Raw genomic sequence first — 5,142 nt, forward strand, 5'->3', positions numbered from 1 at the left:
TTGCTCATAATGTTCACCACCCTCAACTACCCTAGAGTTTCACTGAGCTGTTTCAGGGGCAAGATGAAAGGCCTGGAGAAGGGACTGTTGCTGGGACTTAGCTTCTGCTGCTGGGTTGGACACAGACCTAGGACTAAAGTGGACAAAGATCTTCATTGTCTGGGCTTTCTAAGTTAACACTTACTTGGCAGACAAAGCTCTAAATTGATATTAGGGACTTGGGATTGGAGGATGGTGGGGCTGAGCTGAGGCTTCTTCAACCTATCTATCTCAAGAAAAAGATTCACAAAACCAGAGAATGCTACACGCCCACAGTCCCATTTGTGTATTTAAAAACATTTGGAGTCTTCTGTGCAAATGTGCAGGCCCCCAGCCCGATAGCTGGTCTTGCATCAAACAGAAAGCAAGGCCAGACGCCAGCTCCAGACCCAGCTGTTCCCCAAGCTCCTGGTGCAGGTGTGAGATCATCCCCATGAACCTCACCTGCCTGCAGTTTGTCACCTCAATGTCATTACCACAGGCAGAGATGCAGTTGGAGCTTTTGTTTTACTTCACACCAGGGGGAAGTCATTTTTGGAATTTTTCATCTTAAATAGATTTTTCTTAAATGTATGTGACACATATTCCTCACAGGACTTAATAAAATAGATATTTCTCATGCCTGGAAAGTAAACTACAGCTGCATGGATTGAAACAAAATTTATTTTTTAAAACTAACATATTCTGCTTGAAACATTCAAAATACATACTTAGCTATAATTTCTGAAAAAGTTCAGATCCAGAAAAAAATAGAACTTTCTTAGCAAGTAATTTTTAATTAATATAATGCTAATTAAGAGGACAAAGAACACTAGCGAATATACATTTACTAGTATATCTTCATATCTCTTTTTATCTACAAGGAAAATAATATAATTTCAAAATAGGGAAAATTCCTCAAGCTCTTTCTTCCCATATAATTACCACCAAGGAATTAAACAGGAAAGCCATTATTCTCAAATTCTTAAAAACCTTTTGAGTCTGATATTTCTGTAAGAAGGAAAGAAGAGATAATTGTAACTATAAAGCTTCTAGTTGCTTTAAAAAAATTTCTCATAAATGCAAATAAATAAAGCCCATTTCATTACAAGAGCTTAGGCTGAACTATATAAGGAGAGGTATTCTTGTATGTGATCTCAATGCAAAGAACATAGGTGCTTTCATTTGATTGTTTTTCATTTGCTCGTTTGTTTTTAATGAATCTAATGTATCCCTAACCATAAAGTGTCCAGCAGAAATAATGGTAATGGGAATGAGGTTTTCATGATATTCTCAGGTGAATTCCAAGATCTCCTTGTCACAATCAAGATTGTTACGACAACAAAAAATGAACCTCTGGGACTCCATAAACTCCCCAGACACTGTGTACTAAAAGGATTTGGCTTGTCTCGTCTCTCCTGATTATGCAATATATGCCAGAAGCAGGAGAATGGTGACACGGACCACTGGGCTGTGGACAATGTTTTCTGGTCCCACTTGTTTCATCTCCTCATTTACTATTTTGTGTGTTGCCCTGACACTTGCAGTGAGAAAAGGGTGGACATAACTCTAGGCGAGAACAATGAGAAATGTTTTGCCTTGTCTATAGGTAAAATATGCAGGGAGGTACATATTTAAGAGCTTGGTGCAGCAGCATGTGAATTAACACACATGTATACACATACTTATACCTAGGCACCTAATACGTCTTCACTGACACAAAGACACAGGCATGTCTGGTTCTGTACAACAGATATTCTCCATAAAGTTACGACCAATATTTTGCAACTGAAATATTCAAAGGCCTTACAGAAGCTTACTATTTAAAAGAAATTTGACTCCTTTCATAAACCAATATTAGCTAATATAAATAATCACACCTAAACTGCAAGTTTGGATTTATGTATTCAGAAACAGCATGCAAACCCATAGAGGTCACAGTTAAAATGCCCTGGGATGTGTCTTTCTTTTGTAACATTTCACCTCATGGGTAAACAGGTGACTAGCATTTCAAATGGCAATATTTGAAATAACAGATAACAGCTAGATATAGTTCAAACAAGAAAAACAGCTCAAAGATTCTTATTAGGAACAGAAGCAGGGGAACGTAACATAATGTGCCAACTGCCACACCCACAGAATATTGAGGGCAGAGAGGGTCCTTCTGCGTTACAGTTATTCTACCCTCTCCAAGATTTACCAAGATAAATAAACCTCATCTGTCCACTGGGATTGGCAAGTGCCTTTTTCTTCCCTATTAGTTCTAAGGCACTCAGAGAGATAATGCTACTCATTGTACCTTATGATCGCAAAAGAAACCAACACTTCAAATGATTATCTCTATCTAGATTGCCACACCCCCATCCTTCATAGTATAAATATTCAGTGTAAAGAACAAGCTAGAATATTACTCAGCCATAAGAAGAGATGAAATACTGCCATTTGTGACAACATGGATGGACCTCAAGATAATCATGCTAAGTGAAATAAACCAGACAGAACAAGTTGAAAATCACATGATGTCACTCATATGTGGGATATAAACCTAAAAGCAACAAGTGAACAGGACAGAGACTCATGGATATGGACTATAGACTAGGGTTACCAGAGGGTAAGGGGTGTGGGGAGGGGGGAAGTAGACAGGGTAAAATGGGTCAAATGTGTGGTGACAGAAAGAAAGCTAACTGTCAGAGATGAACACACAGTGTAAATATATATATGCCTTACTGTTAAAAGTGTACAGATTAAACTTATTGGGTTTTGTTAACCAATGTCACCATAAAAAATTAATTAACTTTTTTAAATAAAGAACAAGCTATCATAAAATCTAATTTTGAGAAAGTAAGACCCCAGGAAATTACTGAACGTGTAATCGGCAAGACTTGTTTGACCAGTGTCTTAAAAGAAGCTGCCCAAATTAAACTCTTAAAATTACACTTGGAATGATAGTCTAGTTATGACCCTTTGATGGCGGGAAGTAGCTGGCATATTCAATAGCAAAAGTCAGTATGACGCTGAAGGGCAGGATATGTACAAACTGACCTTCAGATAATGTGATATGTATTTTATAAAATCATTTAAAGTAACTGGCACATAAAACAGTCTGAGAGTCTTTCAATCATGATCAGCAGTCATAGTCATGGTGTCTAGGTTAACACAGAGCAATAGAATTCATTGTAGCTAAAGGCTACTTGGAATTAAGATAATTGAATATTTTAAAATATTTTTAAAGTCTGTATGCTAACTTTTTAAATGTTATCTTTTAAATCCACTTCCTTAAGGGTAAACAAAGTCATTCTCTCTGAAACAAAAGAAAAAATATCCTTAATCCTTCTAATCTATATTTTTCAACAAGCTTCCATTTTCATTATTATAAATAGATATCCAGTTACAAAAAACAAATTTGCTTCCTCTTTATAAGGGCAATGCATAAAGTAGCAACACAGGGATAATTCTTTACCTCCAAGAAAGCAGTAAGATTAAGTTAGCAACTCAGCACACATAACTGTAGTGCGAGACTAGCCCAGTATCCTTGACTTGAGATCAGAAGCTGCTCACCCTTTTGTTCCTTGATTTGACCTAAGCTTTTAGCTCATCCATTAACACTTTTCTTTCCTATTTTTCCTTACCCAGAATCACTGAGGTCAAGTAGCTAAAGAAGAAAAAGGAAAAAAGAGAACAGGAGAGTATATGGAAACCACCACCAGCACAACAAATAAAAAATATAATAAAAACTATCACTTACACAGTATTACAATAGTGCTGTACAAAAGACATATGTGAGCCATACATGTAAGTTTTTTAAAGATGACATTAATTTTAATATATTTACCCAAAATATCACTTCAACATGAAATATAAAAAATTGAGATATTTAGCATTATATTTTTCATACAAAGTTTCTGAAAGTTTCTAGTGTGTATTTTACACTCATAGTACATCTCAACTTGGACCAGTCACATTTCAAATGCTTAAAATCCACGTGTGGCTAGTGGCTTCTGAATTGGATGGTGCAGGCTTATGAGCTGCCAGGTGCTGTTCTAAGTGCTCTAAATGTATAGATTCATTTAATACTCACAACAGTCCTATGAGGTAAATACTATCATTATTCTCATTTTATAGGTGAGGAACTTAAAGAGCAGAGACCCAAAATCACAAGCTGGTAGGTAACAGAGGAGAAATTCAAACCTTGCCATCTGGCTACAACTACTATGTTAAGAGCCTACTGGGTGTATGACAGACTCAGAGCTACATATCTAAAATTCTCTCACGTGTTTCTCAGAACAATTATAGAGGACAAATATCAATATACCAATTTTACACACTGCTCCACCATTAATAGAAGACATTTAGAGTGGGGACAGAATGACTTTACAAAGTAACACATGGTAGAAGAGAGCAAGATTGACCAGACCATAGGTCTTACCTGAAAGGAATATGCAATCTAGTAAGAAAAAATATAAAAGCATATACTACAAAAGAGGTACAAAATACTGTTTAAATTTAGAGAAAGAAACATCATTCCAATTAGAGAACAGGCAAAGCCTTCACAAAGGAAGTTAACACTTAAAAAGGACTTAATTAGAAGCCTAGAATAAAATGCTCCCAGAGCAAAAGATATGTAATAAATGAGCTCTGTAGGGTATTGAAGAAATGGCTAAAATAAAAAATGGCTGGAATGTAGAGTACATTCAGAGAAAACACACTATCAGATGTGGTACTGAAGTTGTCCATGGGCCATGGCATGGAAAAACTCAAATTCTGTATAAAGTTTGAAGAGACTGAGTGGCATGATCAAAATTGAGCCTTTGGTAAAATCACACTGGGCAGGATGGACAGCTACAAGAGAGATTAGATATGCAAGGTTGGCAAGGGTGCTGTTAAAATGATCTAGGCAGCCAACACAATTATCACAGTAAATTTTTTTTTTTGCTGTTTTTAAAAATTTATTTGTTTTAGGTATACAGTACACTGGTTAGACATTTATATAGTTTATGAAGTAATCCTCCCAATTACTCTATCACTCATCTGTCTCCAGACATGGCCATTACTCTATTATTGATTATATTCCTTATACTGTATTCTACATCTCTGTTAATTATTCTGTAACTACTACTTTGTACT

General features: G+C 36.0%; 1 protein-coding gene across 20 annotated transcripts in view; it reads right to left on the bottom strand.

The window, feature by feature from the left end:
• The window catches only part of BNC2 (basonuclin 2), a 399,821-nt gene that overhangs the window by 347,379 nt on the left and 47,300 nt on the right, over nucleotides 1-5,142 (bottom strand). The gene's annotated exons all lie outside the window — the stretch shown is intronic.

Source organism: Pteropus vampyrus, unplaced genomic scaffold (genome assembly GCF_000151845.1).
Source record: "Pteropus vampyrus isolate Shadow unplaced genomic scaffold, Pvam_2.0 Scaffold109, whole genome shotgun sequence".
NCBI classification, from domain to species: Eukaryota; Metazoa; Chordata; class Mammalia; order Chiroptera; family Pteropodidae; genus Pteropus; species Pteropus vampyrus.